Below are 25,079 nucleotides of genomic sequence, written 5' to 3'. Positions count from 1 at the left end.
CTTTCCATGAATGCAGCTAACCTTGTTGGATCTGACGTGTGTGAACCCCCCCCCCACTCCACAGTTAACAGCCATGTGTTGAGGACATACATGTTGCCAGTCCCTACTGATGGGCATGCTGTCCAACATTCTAGCCTGCTTCCTGGTCTAACACTATCCCCTGCCTCAGGAAGATGTCTGCCACACACCTGGAAGTTAAACAACTGTTAGCTAAATATCGTGGTGAGATGTACTTTTAACTTGATCCTAACATGTGTCGCTTTGGTGGTCTGTCTTATTGCTGACTGGCTTCATGTCTCATGTGTGAATGTTATGACTGACTTGGTCGCATTCATCTCTTAACTCTGCTGGTCTCTCTCGTGTCGTTCCTCTGCTCATCTTTCATTTCCACAGGAAGTACATCGTTCCCTGAGCTCCTGTTGAAGTTGTCAGCTATGCATCCCTGTACAAGCCTTGCTGCGCCTGGGCCCTCTCCTCCTGGGGACTGCAAGCTTCAGGACTGGACAACAGGCCTGTTGAAATTACCTGACCTTTGACCTCTAACCTTGGTCTCTTACTTTACCTTGGTCTTGACCCAGAAGGGTCACTCTGCACTGCTTGTTGCAGCTCACAAGAAATGGACCTGATATTATATTAAATATCATTGTAAAAGCTTTCTTGATACGAATTGTATGTCAAATGTTTATACTGTACCTGTATTCCATATAAAATAATGCAGTAAATAAAAAGTGATTTGAGACTTGTGTAAGTGACTAAAATGTAAAGGTAACTATTAGCTAACATAGTGGATGTGGATGACCAATAACTTTTGGCATTGCACATAATCACTAGTACCCACTTCCACCTACATGTTGTTTTGGCTAACATTCGGTGTTGTAGTGTTGCCATTTTGTATTTTTAAATGACGAGCCATTTCAGCACAGCATGCAGTCTAGACTGCCATCTCAGTTATCATTATCTCAGAAAAGATGTTCTGCTCTCTCACATATTAATTCTGTTTCTGCGGTATGTGTTGGGAGGTACTGCGTGGGCTGTGGCGCGATGGAATGCATCGGCCTGAGCTGTGATCTAACACCTCTGGGAACATTCCACAGCAAAATGGAAAACATCCTGCAACAGATACCACACCCACCTCACCCCATACCAAGCTCCGTTGACTTCTATTGGCCTTGTATATCCAAATAGCTCTGTGTCCTCCACTTTACCATGAATGGGTATACAGGCCTTTATCTGTGTCCCCAATGGTATACTGTCAGGCCCTAAAATAACAATTTAAGTTAACAGCTTTTTTGTGGCATCTTTAGGACCAACTGACATGAAAGGTACACACATGTGGCAGATGGATTGCAAACATACCACATTCACTGGAATGCTGTCATGTAGTTCAGTGACATTAGACAGACACGCACACACAGAAAAGTATTGGATTTTGCGAGGAGGGAGAACTGTCAAAGTTAACTTAGAAAGGTGGAGTGGTGCAATTCTAACGAGGCTAACTAACTCATTCTCTGGTCGTTTCTATACAATATAACTGAATAGTGTTTTTGAACATGGTGTATCTGCTGTCACCAGCCAAGTGAAGTGAATAACTGTGAGTTCTCTAGGGAGGTAGCAACCAGTTCCCAAGCTGGCACAAACAGCCAATAATAACTCCACTTTTTTCTGAAGGAAGCATGACACTGCCATTTGGTTTGTTCTTCTATGGACATCCAGGAAATGTGTACAGAATCCACAACTTCACATTCCAAAACATCCATTCATGATATTTTACAGATCAATGGTCAACCGGAACTGTGGAGAGAGTGGGTGTAGAAGTATTCATCCGTTTATGACCTTCAAAGCCGATGCCTTTAATAAGCTTGTGGGAGCGGGCGCTCTAGGGAGCTGGCTGTTTCCGCAATAAAGCATTCTATGAATGTCATACTGGTACACACCCTCTGGTCCTGGAGGTTCACACGTCCTAAATCAACATTGAAACAAGACCAGTATGTACATTGAAATAAGACAAAACGAACAAAAAATGCTTCATCATTCTTAATGTGTTTGTTTTAAAGTTTCATTAAAACAATTAATGTATGCAGAAAGAAACAATTTCCTGTTTTTAAATACATATCTATTGATTAAAGTTGTCTTAGTGCATACATATGTATATATCCTTACATCTGTGTACAAACAGACATATTTGTAATTGAAAATTTCTCTGAATGAGTTGGATATTTGAATGTCAAAAGTTGTTCGTGGAGTGAGGTGGGTGTGACCAACTGCGAAAGAAAGTGTCACAGTTCAACTCCAAAGCTATGAATGACTGCAGAACTGCAAACGCCTAATGTTCTTGTACATGAAGAGGCAGGACTGAGATAAGTTAGGGACACTGCTTGGTCCGTTTTAGGACTTTTGCCAACGTCGAAATAACTTTTGGTCAACAATGAATAATTCAACCAACTTGTTCCTGTGCTAGCGCAAACCAGACATCTTCTGCACTACTTATAATAATGGGTAAGTAGTGATTACATACGAAATAACCTATTTGATATGTTTTAGTTAGTGACTTGACATAAACAAATAAAGATATAACGAATATTTGACATATTACAGTTTGAGGAAGCTATACAGTAATACTTTAATGGAAATATAAGTACACACAAGGGCCTATTAGGGTGCAATTAAATGGGTGCAAAAATACTAATTATGTACATATATTTATGGATACATTTGAACGATAACTTCCCTCTGAAATTGACATTTCGGGAAGTGAAGCAAGTTTGAAGCTGGCTGATACATTTTGAAAAAAATGGAGACTACGAAGCACTCATGCGTAAAGGACCGTTTACAAAGATAAAGGGAAGTATGCGGTGTCAGCGTGAGATAGAAGGCTTGCTTCCTGTTCCTTTTTGTATAAAAGAAAAAAAACTAAGTGAAACTTTTCAAAATCCTGTAGTCTTTGAACCGTTGGAAATCTTACAACGCCATTTGGAGAACTGCCTTATTGCGCACGTTACGCACATTTCATACTTCCATCCAAATTTGAACATAATGCGTGCTCTTTAACTACATTTATATGGGGCCAAGGTTTGTGGTGAGACTACAGTGCCGAGTCACATACTTTCATTGCGGAGTGACAAGAAGATAGGGGGCGTGAGCTATCTAGAATGTTTTACTACCCTACATCCCACGTTTACTGTAGACGGACAGGTATGGTTCATTGCCACTGTATCCTATATCCAAAGTTTACTGTAGATGGACAGATATGGTTCACCACAGATATAAAATGACTGGAAGAGGTGAATGCAACCCCCCTCTATCCCATTCACCTCTGCTCAGATTGGACAGGAGATGACAGGTTGCAGCTAGTTAAAACATTTCCAGGACGCTTAAGCCCTTCAGTGTTACATTTACTCTACAACTCAAAACTCTGGATTTTCCCGAGCTTGAATGAACCAATTTTCTATCTCAGAATTAGTACTCTGGGACTTCCCTCTCTCTCTCTTATATCCATTCATGTGGTTTAAGTCTGGCTCAGTTAGCTCGCTACATTCATCTGATAAGATGTGAATAGAACAGTCATTTCACAGGATAGAGGTCATGGTCCAGAAGACTGTCTATCTTTCTGTACTTGTGGAGCTCTGGTCAGTGCATACTGAAAACACTCAACAGAGAGAGTTGGTGGGGGTTGGAGCTTGTGACGCTACACTGCGTGTACAAAACATTAGGAACACCTGCTCTTTCCATGACATAGACTGACCAGGTGAATCTAGGTGAAAGCTATGATCCCTTACTGATGTCACTTGTTAAATCCACTTCAATCAGTGTAGATGAAGGGGAGGAGACAGGTTAAAGAAGGATGTTTAAGCCTTTAGACAATTGAGACATGGATAGTGTATGTGTGCCATTCAGAGAGTGAATAGGCAAGACAAAATATTTAAGTGTCTTTGAATGGGATATGGTAGTAGGTGCCAGGCTCACCGGTTTGAGTATGAACTGCACCACTGCTGGGTTTTTCACGCTCAACAGTTTCCCGTGTGTATCAAGAATGGTCCACCACCCAAAGGACATCCAGCCAACTTGACACAACTGTGGGAAGCATTGGAGTCAACGTGGGCCAGCATCCCTGTAGAACGTTTTTGAAATGCTTTCGACACCTTTAGAGTCCATGCCCTGACGAATTGAGGCTGTTCGGAGGGCAAAAGGGGTTCCTAATGTTTTGTGCATTCAGTGTATATGGTTAACAGTGAAGGCTTGCAACTAAAACCTAGTTTTGTAATGGTAAGTCAGTTTACAATGGCATCCCAGTCTGTTTTTAGTCAGAGGGACTGGTTTCCAGTAAGAACCTGACATTGTACGGCAGAAGAGAAGAGGAAGTGGTGGCCTTGACACTTGCATTCATTAAAACAACGTGTGTAGTGTTGAAATGGCAGTTGGAGTCTGAACTCGTTTGGTTTTAGTATTGTGCTCCAAACTGGTACCAAGACTGGTGGTGCAATAGAGATTGTAATATTCACAACTTGAATAAATCTAATGTTGAGTGTACTGAGTTTAATGTGTCTACAGTTATGGAGAAGAGCACTAAAAGAGGGCTTGTCCAATAGGTATTCAGAAAAGATGATGAAGTGATAGCAGATTGAAATCCTTAATATCATACTTTGGGAACGTACTCAAATCTATTTGAATGAAAATGTTTTCAGCTCTATAAAGCTGTGAAGAGCTCACATCCAGCTGGTGATGCGATATCGGCTACATTAGGTTTTAGTGCCATCTAGTGAACATTTTGAGAGACGTTAGCTTTTCCTTTCCACAATTTTGTAGAGTTATGTCTCTGTCTCAAGGTGGCACTGTTTTCACAAAAACCATGGAAGAGGTTTTCCAATAGTGATGTGAGAACACCTCACTATGGTCAAATAAAAATGGATAATGACACACGTTGTTGTTCCCACTAACACAAACTTTTTCTCGGTTGCTAGCTAAAAGGTAAATTGATACTTTAGTACTTTCTCAAAACTGTCGATACAAGTCTAGATGAAAGTGTAACTACCTTGATAACATTTTATTGTACTGAGCCCTGTGACATTGTGTTGTCAAATCTAGTAACTGGTATACCAGTATCAACATGGTAAAAACACTACAGTATGTTCAGAAGGGGTTCTTTGGTTCAGGTCAAAGGTCATCCTCAGATGTTGGCTGGCTCTCATTCAGGGGAATATGGGAAGTGTGCCATGAAGTCACACCCAACATCCTTGTCTGTCTGAATGCTTCCTGCCTCCCTGCCGGGCGGACTGTGATGGGTAGGGCTAGTGAGCTGCTCTATTCTCTCTGTCCCCTCTGGGATTAGAGGATGTTGACTGTTTGTTTTGTGTCAGGTAGAAGTATTGGCAGGCATTTTCTCAGCAGTGGGGAAGGAAGGGATGAGCAGTGAGAAAGTGTTTCACACTGCCGATTATTATAATGAGGACAGAGACACAGCTGTTGGCCTAATTGTCCTGACAAGGACATTGTGTGTGTATTCAGTATGCACCTGAGGGATTTCAGTTCTCTCTTACTGTGTGAAACGGATCGACCTAATACATATTAGACATACAATTCTTATTGGCCAGTATTGCTGTTGGCAGGTGCATAGTTTTACTTTACCTACAGACTATAGTGATGTAAAATGTGTTAGGGGAGACTAATGTAAACACATGGTCAACTAGGGCTTTAACCATTATGGAATTCTGGGTAACAGTTAATTGTCATACAATTGACCACGGTTATTGTCATAATTATCATTTTTTTTTATGCAAAAAGAATGCATCTGAAAATTAGCTACAATATACTTAATGAATATAACACAGCTTTGGTGACACCCCGTCTCAAAAACGAATGATTTTGACCAGTTGGAACTTTTGGAAACCAAGTTTTTCCTCCCGACCGTTCTGTTCTACTCATAAAATAATTACTAACTTTAACCTCTTCATGTTAAAATGAAAAACTGCCTTTGGGGAAACTATATTCTTGAGAAAAAAAATCTCTGAGAGGTATAGTGGAGGAGACCCTTAAATGATTCTAGCTCAGGGAGGGATGTCGACCATAGGGCTGGCAAAATAACCGTGGGGGGAGGGGTATGTGCTAGGATAATACTAGCACCCTGTTATGAACAACACTCATCGTTGGTGGTCAGATACACTGCATCACCCAAATAGTACAGTAGTGTTTTTTATGTCTGGACTGTGAAGTTAGGGTTGGAGGGAAAATGTAATGCATGCAGACTCGCCCCCACATGTCAGACATTGAGTAATTAAGCACACAATGAAGAATCGGTCTGTGACCTGGCTGAGAACCAACTCTGTTTAGACTAGAATAGTACTAATCTTGACTCAGTTCCTTTCCTGACTCACAACTTAACCCACAACTCCTGCAGGGCTGTAGAACGGTCCTCGGCTCTGCATTTGATGTCTCTACATTTTCTGTGTTTGATATGTCTCTACATAAAATGTGTTTCTTCAAGTGCAGTCACCAAAACCATCAAGCGCTATGATGAAACTTGCTCTCATGAGGACCGCCACAGGAAAGGAAGACCCAGAGTTACCTCTGCTGCAGAGGATAAGTTCATTAGCGTTACAGGCCTCAGAATAAAATGTAGAGACATATCAAATGCAGATCCGAGGACCATTCATTCAAAGTTGCCACTCTCACATTAAAGTCTTCCTGTAATTCCAGCGTTTTCTGTTTCCCGTGATGGTATGGCTCATTGGCTGTGTGGGTGTGTGACAGAGTATATCTGGAAATATATCTGCTTCCGTAGCAACATGACCAACTCATCTAGGATTGACTCATCTCAGTTGCAAAAGGCCCTTCCTGTGTACCAGACGACAAGCACATTTACAGAAGTACAGAAATAGCTTCTTCTCAAGCCACAAAAAAAGGAGTTTTTACTTCATCAAAAGGAGCCTCTTACAAATAGCATGCCTGTGTAATTTGACAGTTTAAAAAAAAATATATATGGTACCAGTCAAAAGTTTGGACACACCTACTTATTCAAGGGTTTTTCTTTATTTTTACTATTTTCTATATTGTAGAATAATAGTGAAGACATAACAACTATGAAATAACACATATGGAATCATGTGGTAACCAAAAAAGTGTTAAAAAATTAAATACATTTTAGACTTTAGATTCTGTCCTTTGGCCTTGATGACTGCTTTGCACACTCTTGGCATTCTCTCAACCAATTTCATGAGGTAGTCACCTGGAATGCATTTCAATTAACAGGTGTGCCTTGTTAAAAGTCAATTTGTGGAATTTCTCTAATTAATGTGTTTGAGCCAATCAGTTGTGTTGTGACAAGGTAGGGTAGGTATACAGAAGATAGCCCTATTTGGTAAAATACCAAGTCCATATTAGGGAAAGAACAGCTCAAATAAACAAAGAGAAATTACAGTCCATCATTACTTTTAAACATTAAGGTCAGTCAATCTGGAACATTTCAAGAACTTTGAAAGTTTCTTCAAGTGCAGTCGCAAAAACCATCAAGCGCTATGATGAAACTTGCTCTCATGAGGACCGCCACAGGAAAGGAAGACCCAGAGTTACCTCTGCTGCAGAGGAGAAGTTCATTAGCGTTACAGGCCTCAGAAATTGCAGCCCAAATGAATGCTTCACAGAGTTCAAGTAACAGACACGTCAACATCAGCTGTTCAGAGGAGACTGTGTGAATCAGGCCTTCGTGGTTGAATTGCTGCAAAGAAACCACTACTAAAGGACACCAATAAGAAGACGAGACTTGCTTGGGCAAAGAAACATGAGCAATGGGCATTAGACCAGTAGAAATCTGTCCTTTGGTCTGATGAGTCCATATTTGAGATTTCTGGTTCCAACCGCCATGTCTTTGTGAGACGCAGGGTAGGTGAACGGATAATCTCTGCATGTGTGGTTCCCACCCTGAAGGATGGAGGAGGAGGTGTGATGGTGTGGGGGTGCTTTACTGGTGACACTATCTGTGATTTATTTAGAATTCAAGGCACACTTAACCAGCATCGCTACCACAGCATTCTGCAGCGATACGCCATCCCATCTGGTTTGCGCTTAGTGGGACTATCATTTGGTTTTTAACAGGACAATGACCCAACACACCTCCAGGCTGTGTAAGGGCTATTTGACCAAGAAGGAGTGGTGGAGTGCTGCATGACCTGGCCTCCACAATCACCCGACCTCAACCCAATTGAGATGGTTTGGGATGAGTTGAACCGCGGAGTGAAGGAAAAGCAGCCAACAAGTGCTCAGCATATGTGGGAACTCCTTCAAGACTGTTGGAAAAGCATTCCAGGTGAAGCTGGTTGAGAGAATGCCAAGAGTGTGCAAAGCTGTCATCAAGGCAAAGGGTGGCTACTTTGAAGAATCTAAAATCTAAAATATATTTTGATTTATTTAACACTTTTTTGGTTACTACATGATTTCATATGTGTTATTTCATAGTTTTATGTCTTCACTATTATTCTACAATGTAGAAAAGAGTAAAAATAAAGAAAAACCCTTGAATGAGTAGCTGTGTCCAAACGTTTGACTGGTACTGTATATATATATATTCCTGCACAGCAGGAAATGCAAACTTATGGTTGAAAAAAGGCTTCTAAAGTTTGTAATTTCCACTTTACAATTTCAGACTTGATTTGCACATACACAAATGTCCATGAATTATAATCCACACTATATTTCACATTTTCCTGTTGCTGCAGGTGTATTTTTTGTCTGTGAGAAACTGGTCAAATGAAGATCATATATCTGTACGTGACTTTACATATAGTATAATCCATGACAGAGCAATATCTATTGAAACACAGAAGGATTCACCATGCACATATCTGTAGAGACCAGAAACAACAGGGATATGAGTCAACAGTTAGATTCTGTGGTGAGATGACTGTGTAGAGTGACATTCTGGATATCTTTGTCTTATAGGCATGGGTATTGGTTAGGGACTAAAATCATGCCCTCAAAATGTCCACCTTATATCTGCTAGTGGTAGAACGCCAGGTATGTTTTTATGAGTTGTCTTCCCTTCTAGAATAATTTCTGGTGTAAGGTGAATAGTGCAACAACAGTAATCAGATCACAATCCTTTCTGTTGAATTAGAAGTCAGCATTTTAAAAAGTTCACATTGACTTGAGTGGAAACAGCCAACCCCCCCTATCCTCCTACACGCAGCAACACTGAGCAAGCATTTCTCAGTCATAATGTCTCTACAGTTTCCGTTTGATTTGTAAAATATACCTCTTTGTACATATACACTGAGTGTAGACAACATTATGAACGCTTGCTCTTTCAATGACATAGACTGACCAGGTGAAAGTTATGATACCTTTTTAAATCTACTTCAATCAGTGTAGATGAAGGGGAGGAGACAGTTTAAAGAAGGATTTTTTTTCAGCCTTGAGACATGGATTGTGTATGTGTGTCATTCAGAGTGTAAATGGGCAAGACAAAAGATTTAAGTGCCTTTGAACGGGGTATGGTAGTAGGTGCCAGGCGCACCGGTTTGTGGCAAGAACTGCAACGCTGCTGGGTTTTTCACACTCAACAGTTTCCCGCGTGTTTCAAAAATAGTCCACCACCCAAAGGACATCCAGCCAACTTGACACATCTGTGGGAAGCATTGGAGTCAACATGGGCCAGCAGCCAGGTGGAATGCTTTCGATACCTTGTAGAGTCTTTACCCAGATAAATTGAGGCTGTTCTGAGGGCAAAGGGGGGGGGGCTGATTAAAACAAGCCGTGGCAGGGTTCTGTCCTGTATGTACTAATATACTGTAGCCTGTGTGTGTGGAATGGGACGTCCACCAGCGTGGGAACTGCAGCAGAGGAAGTGTCTGTTTACAAAGGAGCTCCTCAGTTCCCATGGACCCCTCTGAAGGAGAGCCTGGAGGGTTGATCAGCCGCACTGGCCTGGGATACTGGTGATACGGATATATAACATGACCAGAGTGTCAGTAGTCTGGAATACTGATGTATAACATGACCAGAGTGTCAGTAGTCTGGAATACTGATGTATAACGTGACCAGAGTGTCAGTAGTCTGGAATACTGATGTATAACGTGACCAGAGTGTCAGTAGTCTGGAATACTGATGTATAACGTGACCAGAGTGTCAGTAGTCTGGAATACTGATGTATAACGTGACCAGAGTGTCAGTAGTCTGGAATACTGATGTATAACGTGACCAGAGCATCAATGGTCTGGAATACTGATGTATAACGTGACCAGAGTGTCAGTAGTCTGAAATACTGATGTATAACATGACCAGATTGTCAGTAGTCTGGAATACTGATGTATAACGTGACCAGAGCATCAATGGTCTGGAATACTGATGAATAACGTGACCAGATTGTCAGTAGTTTGGAATACTGATGTATAACGTGACCAGAGCGTCAATGGTCTGGGATACTGATGAATAATGGCCAAAGAGTCAATCTCCTCCTGTACTCTACTATCATGAGACACTAATATGAGGTTATCGCTATGACGGAGGCAGTATATGCACACACGCACGCACGCACGCACGCACGCACGCACGCACACACACACACACACACACACACACACACACACACACACACACACACAGATGTCCAATTCAGAGGTCAATTTCATATCACATCCAACCCCCTCAGGTTGGGAACACACACTCTCCCACACCCAACCTTCCCGGAGAACTTGACCAGTCATTAGGGGAGTTATGACAGGCATGCAGAGATGGGAAGTGGTGGTTTTGGTGACTCAGCTAAGACATGAGCGAATCTGTTCTGCTAGCTGCTCACTCTGTTTGTGCTCTCTCTAATGTATCTGGATATCTGTGGTGCACCTGGTTGGGGGTGCTGTGTGACTGGGGCATTCAGCTATGTGTGGGCAGGGAAAGAGTTTCACTCAGTGTGATGAAACTGGCCCATTTCTGATGGATGGAGTCTGTCTGTTGTTCTTTGTTTTCAGAGGGTTTGGGTTCTGAAGAGGACCAGGAGTGAGTGAATGGTAAGCATATGCTGGGTCATCCATGTTCGAGTGTCGTTTGTGTTGTCAATGTCTTTAGTGTCTGATGTTGTTCCTACTATCACAGGGTGTAAAGCCATGCAAGTTTGTGGAGACATTGAGACCTGATGAGAAATAGAAATGGATCACTCATGGACGTTGGCTAGGTTAAATTATATAGAAATGATGTCCATAGGCGTATTACCATTTCAAATGATTGAGCTAATGTGTGAGTTGTAATGTCTGCTACCTGCCAAACTGAACCACAAATTGTTGCATTTGGAAGACTTCCAGTAACTTCCAGACTGACTGGACCAACATGGCATAATGTATTGATTGGAGCTGAATTTGAATTGAGGACTGTTGTCTCCTGGCATGTTTCACATCTACAGTAGCCTACTTTGAAGTCTCTACAATTGAAGAGTTTGGAACATAGTTTCATGTAGTTTCATTTCTAAATACTGTTGCGCTTCTTGTTAAGCTGTAGTCACCATCCTGTTCTGAACATGCCCAATGAATCAGTAATAGGCATATTGAAAGCAGAAGTGGAATCCATTTTATTTAACACTTGACATGATCACCTAAATGTGTCCATGACCAAGATATGGTTCCTCTTCTACTCAGTCAGTTTGGCTGTATAATCAAAAAACACGTGAAACATGCACAGTCTTTAAAGGTCCAATTCAGCCGTTTTTATCTCAATATCAAATCATTCTGGGTAACAATTAAGTACCCACTGGGCACACCACGTTATTTCAACGCAGAGATTTGGCTGATGTTTGATTGCGATGTCAATCAATGAGATTTCAACCTTTATTCACCCACTCAAAAAGACAGACAGAAGTTTGTTGAATTCCATCTAAATGCAGTTTAAGTTGCAATACAATGTCAGATATTTTGTATTAATGAAACAACTTAATATGTAGTCACTGTGCTTCATCTAATAGCACAACCAAATGACCTGGAGTGCTGTTGAGATTACGTTAAAATACATGGTGTAAGTGATGATTGGAGATTCTGAGCAGATTATTAGGGCAATTGTGAAGCTCTCCACAGACCTGCGACCTTTGCATGCTATCTTGAACATGATTATATAAGAAGACATTTATACAGGGGAACCTCAAAATGTGGCCGTGGAAGTGTTACACATTTTAAGGTTGAATAACGACTGTTACATTAGTTTGTAAGATAGACTTAACTTTAGGCTATTCACTGTATAACAAACATATTATTGAATTGTGTTTGGTTGACGATGCAGCATTTAAAGGATATCTAATGCTTGTATAGTTTCATCTGAGCCACTGGTTTAATCCTATTCTTGAACTTGTATTTTTGGATTAGTTGGAGATGTGAATCCAACATATCATTTGTTAACTTGTCAACAAGTTAATAGGCTATTTACTGTATTGCAAAAGTGTAATTTAGTTGTGTTAGGTTGTCAACGCAACCAAATATCACAATTTAAAGAACATGTGTCTTTTGTGCCACTGACTTAGTCTGGCTGTAATTCCAGTTTGTCTACAAATTAATAATTCATATGTTGGATTCACGTCTCCATCTCAAGCAAGATTCAAAATTAAGAATAGGATTAAGCCAGTGGCTCAGATGAAACTATACAAGCATTAGATATCCTTTAAATTCTGCGTTGTCAACCAAACACAATTCAATAATATGTTTGTTATACAGTAATACAGAATAGGACTAAATCAAATCAAGCTTTAACTTCGATTTTTGGTTGAGATGGAGACGTGAATCCAACATATGAATTATTAATTTGTAGACGAACTGTAATTAAAGCCAGACTAAGTTAGTGGCACAGATGGAGCTATTCAAACAGAAGATCTCCTTCAAATGTTGATATTTTGTTGCGTTGACAACCAAACACAATTCAATATCCGGTTTGTCTACAAATGAATAATTGATATGTTGGATTCTCGTCTCCATCTCAACCAAAAAGCTAAGCTAAATAATAGGACTAAATCTAGTGTAGTTAAACTTTGTCTATTTTTAGTTGAACCCTGGGTTGAATTGAAATAAAAGCTGTTGATGACTTTGTAAATGCTATATATCCCTAAACAGCATAATTGATGATATATGACTTATAAAGTATATTTACATTTCATTTGCTCTGTTAAAACTACCCTTTGAAATTACTTTGATAGCAACAGTGAATCTATTGAATTTTTAAGTGGGGGATTCTCAACAGTCATTCTCACAATATCACATTGGTAGTAGTCAGTGACAAATATAAAAGCTAAGCAGGGCTGGGCTTGGTTAAAACCCTGGAGGTGCTGCCCAGCCTATAATATTTTTTTCTTTTGATAGTGCATATAACATTGAAGATCTGACGTTGTTTCAAATGTGAAAATTCAACATATTTTATACAAGGTTTGTCTATGTTGAAAATTGGTTACAATGACTACTTAATTCTGTGGACTTTTTTCAAATCCAATGTATTTTCCACGTAGATTCCATATCACAATACGTTGACAAATTACGTTGAAACAATATTGATTTAACCAGTTTGTGCCTGGTGGGTATTTTACTGTGATTGTTTTCAATCAAAAAGCTAAAAAAGAAACAAAAATTGCTTCTTAGCAAGATACATTTCTCAAGCAATCATTTTTCTAGGACTGTCTGGGAGTGGTCTGAGTGGTGAGGGGAAACCTGAAAACTGGCTTTTATTGGCAGAGAGCTTTGGAACTCTCTTTGTTATTGGTCTATTAACTAATTTACCACCTGGTGATGTCTGCACAAACTGGAGTTAGAGCCAGACTGTTTTTGACTGCACTGGGCCTTTAAACAAATGCACCTCATTGGTTGTTTGCTAGATTGATTAACCCAATGTTTTCTTTAAGGCATAGTATAATACAATTCCCCATAATGTATAGTACACATATCATTTCTAATGGAAAACTTTAGTTTAGTGCAAGGAATTGTATAACGATAGAGTCACACTTTATAACCCAAATCAGATGGTTAAGCTTTTGGTTGAAACGGGAAGGATTCTTGGCTGAGGTGTTTTCCATGATATATGGGTCTCTATGGGTAAGAGAATCCCCCACCCTCATTCTGGTTCCACTTCTACTGCACCTATTTACTGTAAATGGAGCGTCTGTTGTGTTGTGTGGTGGGCGTCTGTGAAGTGCTGGTAGTTTTGGTATTATGACCAGGGTGCACACCAAGAGCAGTGCAGCGTGGGTAGGTGAGTGTGGGAGGCTATGTCTGAAATTACTCAGCATTCTGTTACTGGGCAGAAAAAGGAGGCCGCCATGAAATCTGCTTGCCAAGATCAATGTAAGAGCTTAATTTGATCACTCCTTTGTTGAAGGGAATTTTCCTACAGATGAACTTCATGATTTACAAAAATTCACTGAAACCCCGACACTATAACACAGTTATATTAACAATATTGCATTTTTCATGTAGCCTAATTTTTGCCAGGCTATAGCCTAACTATCGATCTAGCAACTTTATGAACTAAAGGGTTCTTTGGCTGTCCCCATTGGAGAACCCTTTTTGGTTACATGTAGAATCCTATTTGGAAAGGGTTTTACATGGAACTCAAAAGGGTTCTACCAGGAACCAAAACAAGGTTCCTGAAAGGGTTCTCCTATGGGGACAGCTGAAGAACCCTTTTAAGTTGTAAATAGCACCTTTTTTTCTAAGAGTGTTAACATTCAAATTCTGTTGCTGCCGGATTCTTTTGCTGTAACATTACTGGTCAAATTAAGGTCATACATTTGTATAGCTACTAGTCAATTAGATTAGTACATTTTGTGATATGACAATCCCTTAATTTGAAGGTAGATAAAGTTTGGTATTACAAACTCATAGTAATTTAGTAATTGCTTTGTAATTGCATAGAATGGAGTTGAGTAGTTTTTGAAATAAGGATTTGTCTTGAAATGTAAGCATATGTGGGTTAGTATATTTCTGGTTATTAGATTTTAATTGGCACAAGTATTTATGCTAGAGGTTAAATACAGTATTTCTTAGCAACCTTAGCAGATGTGTAATGCGCATCTCATTATTACTTTGAAAAACATGTCAGTTATCACGTTGTGTGGGTTTTGTTTATAATTTGTATCTTCTTTTAGAGTGGGCGGTTTATGATTCCTTGTATAGATGATGTCAGATAGAAGATGCATAAATGTCAAGTTAATGTCACGGATGAATATGAGTAGTAGTAGCCAAGTGTCTGGATCCGGAGTGAAATGAGAGTCGTCATGAGTTCTGATCTGAACTCATTGATTAATACCTAAACAATGTGTAGTGAAGAACTTTTCAGTACATATGCATGTGTTTTGTATATAGTAAGATTCAGGAGGCTTCTTCATCGAATACAGGGGAATGTGTGTGTACAAGGGGAAGTGTGTGTACAAGGGAATGTGTGTGTACAGGGGAAAGTGTGTGTACAAGGGAATGTGTGTGTACAGGGCAAAGTGTGTGTACAGGGAAAAGTGTGTGTACAGGGGAATGTGTGTGTACAGGGGAATGTGTGGGTACAGGGGAATGTGTGTGTACAGGGGAAAGTGTGTGTAGAGGGGAATGTGTGTGTAGAGGGGAATGTGTGTGTAGAGGGGAATGTGTGTGTAGAGGGGAATGTGTGTGTAGAGGGGAATGTGTGTGTAGAGGGGAATGTGTGTGTAGAGGATGTGTGTGTACAGGGGAATGTGTGTGTACAGGGGAATGTGTGTGTACAGGGGAATGTGTGTGTACAGGGGAATGTGTGTGTACAGGGGACTGTGTGTACAGTGGACTGTGTGTGTACAGGGGACTGTGTGTACAGGGGACTGTGTGTACAGGGGAATGTGTGTGTACAGGGGAATATGTGTGTACAGGGGAATGTGTGTGTACAGGGGAATATGTGTGTACAGCGGACTGTGTGTGTACAGGGGAATGTGTGTGTACAGCGGACTGTGTGTGTACAGCGGACTGTGTGTGTACAGGGGAATGTGTGTGTACAGGGGAATTTGTGTGTACAGGGGAATGTGTGTGTACAGGGGAAAGTGTGTGTGAGAGTTTGTTTGTGTAAAATGTTTAGACAAGAATGGTTGTGGTTGAGTTGAAACCCTCAGATTGAAAAGAAAGACTCAACTTGTTTTACTACACCTTGGAGATATACATGTACCTGTAGTAAAACTATAGAATATTTAGTGGTATGTTTTACATTTTGAATAACTTATGTTATTATGTTAAACTCATGTACTCTTAAAACCTGGACTATGGGATTCATTTGTTTTCAGTTGCACTATATTTATTTATATTTATAGCAAGGAATATGATTACACAACAATATGCTTAGTCAACAGTTTATGTTGACAAATACATCAACACAATGTACACTGAACAAAAATATAAACACAACATCAAGCGTTGGTCCCATGTTTCATGAGCTGAAATAAAATATCCACACATTTTTTCATACGCACAAAAAGCTTATTTAGCTCAAATTTTGTGCACAAATTAGGAGTATTTCTTTCTATAATAATGCCATTTTGTGGGCAAAAACTCATTCTGATCGGCTGCGCCCCTGCCCAGTCTTGTGAAATCCATAGATTAGGGCCTAATTTATTTATTTTAATTGACTGATTTCTTTATATGTAACTAAGCAAAATCTTTGAAATTGTTATATGTTGCATTTAGATTTTTGTTCAGTGTAGTTACATTTCTGCTGACTACTTATTGACTCATGGTTGAGAAGCATCATCATCATCATCTCTCTCTAGTCATATGATTGACAGTAATGTTGCTAGTCATATCATTGACAGTAACAGTACCTGAAAGTGTGATTATACTTCATAGCTCCTCAGAGGGGCTCAGTATAATTTTTTATAACCTTTATTTAATTAGGCAAGTCAGTTAAGATCAAATTATTATTTATAATGATGGCTACCAGGGAACAATGGGTTAAATGCCCTGTTTAGAATGACATATTTTTATCTTGTCAGCTCGGAGATCCGATCCAGCAACCTTTCAATTACTGGCCCAACGCTCTAACCACTAGGCTACCTGCTGGTTACTGGCCCAACGCTCTAACCACTAGGCTACCTGCCGCCCCAACACTCTAACCACTAGGCTACCTGCGCCCACATAGGCTACCTGCCGCCCCAACGCTCTAACCACTAGGCTACCTGCCGCCCCAACGCTCTAACCACTAGGCTACCTGCTGGTTACTGGCCCAACGCTCTGACCACTAGGCTACCTGCCGCCCCTACACTCTACCACTAGGCTACCTGCCGCCCAACGCTCTAACCACTAGGCTACCTGCCGCCCCAACGCTCTAACCACTAGGGCTACCTGCCACCCCAACGCTCTAACCACTAGGCTACCTGCCGCCCCAACGCTCTAACCACTAGGCTACCTGCTGGTTACTGGCCCAACGCTCTAACCACTAGGCTACCTGCTGGTTACTGGCCCAACGCTCTAACCACTAGGCTACCTGCCGCCCCAACGCTCTAACCACTAGGCTACCTGCCGCCCCAACGCTCTAACCACTAGGCTACCTGCCGCCCCAACTATAAGGGCATAGCATCATAGCCTATAGGCCTACTGCAGTTGCCTACAGCTTTAACCTGTTACATCCTACAGTATAATGTATTGAAATCTCTGACTTTGTCAACAAACATGACAAAATTGTAGCTACTCTGAAGTGCCGGGTGTCTGTGGTTCTAGAACTGGTTGACAGGTTATAGCCAGTAGATGGCGATAAAGTCCCAGGAAAGTATCCAAGCTCAACGAGTTTTTGCCAATGAAAAGAGCAATTGGACATTTTGTAACACCTCATTCTACTTTTAGTTTTTCTCATTTCAACATGGTCCTAGAATGCAATGATATCAGAGTAAAATATCCTATTTCATATATGCCTAATGTTTTTATATAGGTCTTTATGTAGAGTATCACACTAGAATAGGCCTATATTAAGTTTAATGCAGTAAATTAGTGGTCCCATAACACAGTTTACTCAGCCGCTGTTCATCCGCATTGTGAATTATACAATCGCTACATGTACAGTACCAGTCAAAAGTTAGGACACACCTTCCTATTCAAGGGTTTTTCTTTATTTTCACTATTTTCTACATTGTAGAATAATAGTGAAGACATCAACACTATGAAACAACACATATGGAATCATGTGGTAACCAAAAAATTGTTAAACAAATCAAAATATATTTTATATTTGATATTCATCAAAATAGCCACCCTTTGCCATAATGAGAGCTTTGCACACTCTTGGCATTCTTTCAACCAGCTTCACCTGGAATGCTTTTCCAACAGTCTTGAAGGAGTTTACACATATTATGAGCACTTGTTGGCTGCTTTTCCTTCACTCTGCAGTCCAACACATGCAGAGATCATCAGTTTACAGCGGTTCGAACCAAAACTCTCAAATTTGGACTCATCAGACCAAAGAACAGATTTCCACCGATCTAATGTCCATTGCTCATGTTTCTTGGCCCAAGCAAGTCTCTTCTTATTATTGGTGTCCTTTAGTAGTGGTTTCTTTGCAGCAATTCAACCACGAAGGCCTGATTCACACAGTCTCCTCTGAACAGTTGATGTTGAGACGTGTCTGTTACTTGAACTCTGTGAAGCATTTATTTGGGCTGCAATTTCCGAGGCTGGTAACTCTAATGAACTTATCTTCTGCAGCAGAGGTAAATCTGGGTCTTCCTTTCCTGTGGCGGTCCTCATGAGAGCCAGTTTCATCATAGCACGTGATGGCTTTTGCGACTGCACTTGAAAAAACTTTCAAAGTTCTTCACATTTTCCTCATTGACTGACCTTCATGTCTTAAAGTAATGATGGACTGTCATTTCTCTTTACTTATTTGAGCTGTTCTTGCCATAATATGGACTTGGTATTTTACCAAATAGGGCTGTCTTCTGTATACCACCCCAACCTTGTCACTACACAACTGATTGGCTCAAACACATTAAGAAGGAAAGAAGTTCCACAAAGTAGCTTTTAACAAGGCACACCTGTTAATTGACTACCTCATGAAGCTGGTTGAGAGAATGCCAAGAGTGTGCAAAGCTGTCATCAAGGCAAAGAGTGGCTACTTTGAGGAATTTGCCTAACACTTTTTTTGGTTACCACATGATTCCATATGTGTTATTTCATAGTGTTGATGTCTTCACTATTATTCTACAATGTAGAAAATAGTAAAAATAAAGAAAAACCCTGGAATGAGTTGGTGTGTCCAAACTTTTAACTGGTACTGTATGTACATTATTACCCTGTAATGTGTGGTGCTCTATAGCCTACTTTCTCCTGTGCTGTATGTTTTTCATGCCCAAATAGCCACATTCAAATAGGTCTATCCTTTAACAGAATTATGCACATTTTATGGTAATCTGTTACGCTATCTGTATTGTTATTCTGACAAAACTACAGGCAAATGTTTTTTTTGTCTAAACGAAAAATATCGTACTTTTGCTCACTCAGTGAAATGCCAACATCCCCTCCATAGAAATGTAGTTTCACCGTCAAAATGAGATCCAAGTCATCTTCTTCAAAGTATTTTGCTTACATGATTTTCAGAATATGTGCGATATCAATAAGAATGGTAGATAGGATATAAATCATATTACGTTCTCATACAAAGTATAATTGTGGCTGTCTATTTAATTTGGTTAGTGTGATATCATGGAGTACACTGCACCTTATATGCCTTTTGGAATTCCGAATCGATTTGGAAGTTATTGATGGATCTTACTCAACTAAGCTATTCACGTTTCTTGCTTAGTAATGTAAGCCTAATTGTAAATCATTTTACAAGAGAATATTAAACAAAAATGTTATGAATTGTTCGAAATGTCAGAGATCTATATCTCTGTTGTTTAGGATCTGGGTTCAAATGATCTTGAATTTAAATGATGGTATCTTTGGAATCGTGAACATTTTTGTTTTTTGAGAAAAATGCTCAGTAAACTGAGTGAACCAAAGGCTATTGTATTTAGTAAAACATGTAATAATATATTACAACATTTATAATCGAAAACTATGCATGGCATAGTTATTGCTTATTGCTTATGAAATTATGTTGTTTTTTTACTTTGGTAAAAAGTGAACCTTAATATTAGGCTATTTGCACATAATCTATTGATACAGTCCTGCTTATATATCAACTCAGAAAATAACTGTTTTATTTTGCATCCATAACAGCAGTGCTGCAGGTGTTGACCAGACGCCCAAACTATGAGTTTGTTTATTAATACCGCTTCCTGAACAAACAAATCGATCAAATGTCACGGCCTGTGCTGAGGCTTCCTGTTTGATACGGAGGTGATAAGAAAAAACCTTCTCTGACATTTCATTTTGGCTGGGTTTAGAGATGACTATTAGGTGCTCATTATGCAGTTCGTAGCACTTTGGAGTGGTAGCCTATTTGAGGTCAATATAAAACACCTATGATATATTTGTTTTTGAAACATGAATACATATTTTACTGGTGAATATGAATCAAATTTCAAATAGAAAGATTTTTTTTATGATCATCATGATTATGAAATATTGATTTAGAAGTACAAATGATTTCCCTCAAAGCATACTGAAATACCAGGGTTTTAATGAAGCAATAAGGCCCGAGGAGGTGTGGTATATGGCCAATATACCACGGCTAAGGGCTGTTCTTCCGCATGATGCAATGTGGAGCGCCTGGATACAGCCCTTAGCCGTGGTATATTGGCCATATACTACACCTCCTCAGGCCTTATTGGTTCATTATATTATACCACAAACCCCTGAGATGCCTTATTGCTATTATAAACTGATTACCAATGAAATTAGACAAGTAAACAAATAAGTTGTGTCATACCCGTGGTATACGGTCGGATTTACCACGGCTTTCGGCCATGTGTATAATAGACAAGGGTTCATTTAAAAAGCAAGACAGGACAAACATGGGTTAAAATGTTGTTGCTGTGCTAACCAGGCTTGATTTGGGAGAACTCAATGACATGTTCTCTCACAGATCTGTAGTCACTGATACAAGAAACACATCTAAAGTTACCGTTGTCATTTCTACCATTATAATTGGTGATGAAGATGTGTTAAAAGTCACACAAGTGTCACCTGTTCCCTTCAGTAAAATAGTTTGATATTGGTCGCTAGTGTTCTGGAGAGTTGTAGCCTACGTCGCTAGAAGCCAATTGGAAAGTTGTGACTGTCCCTTTCTGACTCAACCACCTCCACAGTCTGTGGTTATGGCAATTCATGATGCTTATCCTTTGTCTTTTTCACTTTCAGTCACTGGAAAAAAAGTCATAACTTTTAAGAGCTGTTTCCGCATCATGGGACGGACTGCTTTATAAATCAAGCAATACCTTTTGATTTTATGCCACACTCTCCCCATCTCCAACCAAGCTAAATGGTTCCCTCCTGCAAGAAGAAAATACTATGGGTAAATATACACAAATTATTTCAGTCTGGATTTTGTAATTTGTAGTAATTATAGGATTTAGTATTTTTATAAGGGAACCTTTTTGCATTGAATAGTTGCATCCTTGATTAGGCATCGTGCCTCTCTTTGTTGGGCAGCAAGTTTGTTTTTGTGTGTGTGAGCTCGTATCAAGCTCTGACCATCATCCAGTACCTGACGGCAGTGTTTTGACATGTGTCCTTTCTGTACTGGTTGACATGTGTCCTGTCTGTACTGATTGACATGTGTCATGTCTGTACTGATTGACATTTGTCCTGTCTGTACTGATTGACATGTGTCCTGTCTGTACTGATTGTTTGGGCATTGCTTGTCAAAACAAGCTGCAGTGTAGAGAGACTGATGGATCTAAGTAATAGACAGCAGAGCTTTAGAATAGCTAAAAGACTACTTCATTGAAATCTCTTTATGGAAATCTGTCTTCATGACAAAGGAGACATTGTGAAAACATGACCTCAGAGGCACTGAGCACTTGGGATATTTAGGTCGAAATAATATAAGCTAGCATAATATGATTCATCTATTTATGATGTGTCCATCCCATTGTCCTACTGTACCTCACATCATCTATTTGTCTATGTGGTGTTATAATCTAAACATATTATCACTTCTATGTAGCTTTCTATAATAACTATGTCAAACATGAAGATGCACACGACGTAGCTAGAGTTTCAGTAGGTTTTTTGTGCAAAGGAACAAAATAGATATTTTTAGTCGAGAAAATTGAGGTAAAATATGTGTAACATAAAGTAATCTTATCACCCTTAATGTCTGTTTTTTTTTTAAAGACTCACACTGTAATATTGTCCTTGGGTATCTGACAGATAAATTGTGACATCAAGTGAAAATAAGAGAGTGACATAACTTGGTGATTGAAGCAGATTGCGTCTATGAAACCCTACTTCTGAAACGGTATTGCACAATATACCAAGCTGAGGCAGAGCGAAACTTCAGTGGACTTCCACAATGTAACTATTTGATAGCTGTCTGACTGTGCAATTGTTCACATCTGAAAAAGGAAATTGAACAAGTGTATTTAAGACCGTGTCATATAAATGTGAGATGTTATCATGACAGACCCCTGATGTTCACGATAACAAAACCTGTATGCAGAGTGGTATGGCCGTGAGGCAACACAACAGTCAATATACAAGTAAGCAAGAGACTTAATAGTGGGTCATTCATGTTCTTCAGAACTGCATATTTGTTTTAATTAAAGACATACTGAGATAAAGTCAGGGTTTTATCCACACAGACAAAAGTAATATAACTGCAATACAATAACTTGTTCCAAACCATACCATCACCTAGGGCAGTGAATACACTCCAGCTAAAATGAAGAGACACACTAATTAGAAAGGTCAATGTTGACATTTGCAAAAGAAATCTACCTAAATCAATGTTTCCCAAATCCAGTCCTCAATTAGTCCCAACAGTAGCCCTGGTCAAGCACACCTGATTCAACTTCTCAACAAATCATCAAACCTTCAATCGGTTGAATCAGCTGAGATATGTCCGGGGCAACAACAACAGAAAAGTTGCTGTCGCAGGGTACTCATGGACTGGAGTTGGGAAACACCGACTTAGGTTGATAAAAAGTTTTTATGTCAGTTTTGACCTTTCTAATTGGTGTGTCTGAAGTTAATTTTAGTTGGAGCGTATTCACTGGAGCGCATGCATTATTGCCATGGCATTTAAAGAGAGAATTGAGGACAGGCATGAATGTGACCCCTGACCTTTCAAGGTCATGTTAGTCAAGTCAAACGTTAAATGTCACATGGTGAAAAAATCAGGCCTATGAATTTGCATGCTGATGGTAATTATAATTCTCTAGCACAGTGTAATAGAAACATACATATTACAGTTCATGCACTTCAGGTTTAAAGGACAAATAGACAAGTTCAGAGCTGTCTAGACAGTCCAGATATAATCCACGCAGACCTTTCAGAGATGATTGGTTTATGACACCCTAAAGCTGGACTTCCACTGCTCTAACAGGTTTCAGAGTTAGGCAGTCTGCAGTGTGTATATACAGGTATGTACCACATCATAATACTGTTGTCAACATGGAATCTGATGACTATCAATTTAACAATAGTACAGGACTATGTGAATGAAGCAACAATAACTGAGTTATAACCATATATGATCTTGTGTTAGTGTGAGAGAATGTGTACGGCTCACACAAAAGAGGGGAGATTTGAGCACTGAGCAGTGAGTCGAGGTGCGCGTGGGCTTGTTTTGAATGCACAGATGGCACCAACCAAACACATAGGATGTTGAAATGTCACCCAGAAGTACCAAATCCTCCACAAAATATCTCAGTCTGAATAATAAGGGTGAGCTTTTTGAGAAAACCACAAGCCTTTCTCAGTTTTGTTTTCAGGCGTAATTTGTTTACCTGGAAGTTGGTTATCTTGTTAATGTAACAGTAAAATGCACATTCTTGGAACTACCACCTAGTATCTTCCTTATTCATTTCTGAAAAGTTGCTTTATCACATTTTTCTGAGTCCAATAGGTGATCCAGTGTGTCAGAACATGTAAATTGTGATGTTTAGTCTACCACTAACAACCAGAGAATACAGTAGATGATAACAAATAAATAAACATCCCCTATTAGAGATTCAACTGTAGAAATGATGTACGATACTTTCAATTATCTACCGTACAGTATTCAACCTTTTGTTGCTTATACTGGGGGGATTTAATGGAATTACAAAGAGGGGGTCTATAATATGTGTGTGTGTGTGTGTGTGTGTGTGTGTGTGTGTGTGTGTGTGTGTGTGTGTGTGTGTGTGTGTGTGTGTGTGTGTGTGTGTGTGTGTGTGTGTGTGTGTGTGTGTGTGTGTGTGTGTGTGAGTTAGAGAGTGTGTGTGTGTCAACACTCCTACCTGTGGTTGTGTGTGCTACATGACATTTGGGTTGCTCCTAGCTAGACTGTGTGAGGCCTGCAGACTCTAAACGGCTTTCACTCAGGGACAAAATGTCTGCTGCACATGAGGAACATACTGTACCTCAGTCCATGTGATGGAGTCTCTCACTCTACAGTGTTCAGAAAATATAACATGAATTTACTGATGGCCAGAATGGTCTGATTTGTGTGTAATGAAAATGCTCAATTTTAAAGGCACATATAAATGCCTTTATGAGCTTAGTACAAGTGTCATAACCCATCATAGAATATAATCTAAGGTTGTATGTATCACTGTTTAAATTTGTGTTATCATTTGAGTCTTTATAAACAAGCAATACATAGCATAATATGTTCATTTCTCATGGACTTCAGTCCTTGAATCCATAGCTTTGTTTACTAAACAAACTGGCAATGTCAAGCTGTTGAAATTGTGCCTGGTGTCCCAGTTTTCACCTGTATGCAAATGCATTTCAAGTTACAGTCCAACTATATATATATATATTCAGTCAAATATCCTGTTTAAGTAAATGTCAGAATCTGATGAGGTTAATGTTGCTTTCAGATGGTGGAAGGAGCTGGCTTTTGTTTACGTTATGTGTCACCATGGAGGCTATAGTTGACCTTGTGAAACGTTCTCTGTGGTAAATCTACTCAGATCATTTTCTTATTCGTGTGAGTTTCAGTATTGATCGTTGGGGTTCGTTATTACGTAGGACTGACTGACCTTTATC

At 39.7% G+C, this 25,079-nt stretch overlaps 1 protein-coding gene and 1 long non-coding RNA gene across 43 annotated transcripts in view; both read left to right on the top strand.

Moving 5' to 3' along the window:
* Positions 1 to 739, top strand: part of LOC106577105 (anaphase-promoting complex subunit 1) — a 59,587-nt gene extending 58,848 nt beyond the window's left edge. For all 41 annotated transcript variants that reach the window (XR_006760352.1, XR_006760383.1, XR_006760353.1 and 38 more), the window contains 2 exons: positions 65 to 222; positions 394 to 739. The gene's annotated coding sequence lies outside the window, so the exon portion shown is untranslated. The remainder of the gene's footprint in view (positions 1 to 64; positions 223 to 393) is intronic.
* A 1,522-nt stretch (positions 740 to 2,261) lies between these two features.
* The window catches only part of LOC106577107 (uncharacterized), a 64,820-nt gene continuing 42,002 nt past the window's right edge, over positions 2,262 to 25,079 (top strand). The window contains exons 1-2 of one of the 2 annotated variants that reach the window (XR_006760351.1): positions 2,262 to 2,496; positions 21,243 to 21,396. This is a non-coding gene — a long non-coding RNA (uncharacterized lncRNA). The remainder of the gene's footprint in view (positions 2,497 to 21,242; positions 21,397 to 25,079) is intronic. The other variant, XR_006760350.1, reaches the window with a different exon arrangement.

This window comes from Salmo salar, chromosome ssa18 (assembly GCF_905237065.1).
Source record: "Salmo salar chromosome ssa18, Ssal_v3.1, whole genome shotgun sequence".
Taxonomy (NCBI): Eukaryota; Metazoa; Chordata; class Actinopteri; order Salmoniformes; family Salmonidae; genus Salmo; species Salmo salar.
Note: the sequence above shows the minus strand (reverse complement) of the source record. Positions and strands in the feature narration are given on the sequence as shown.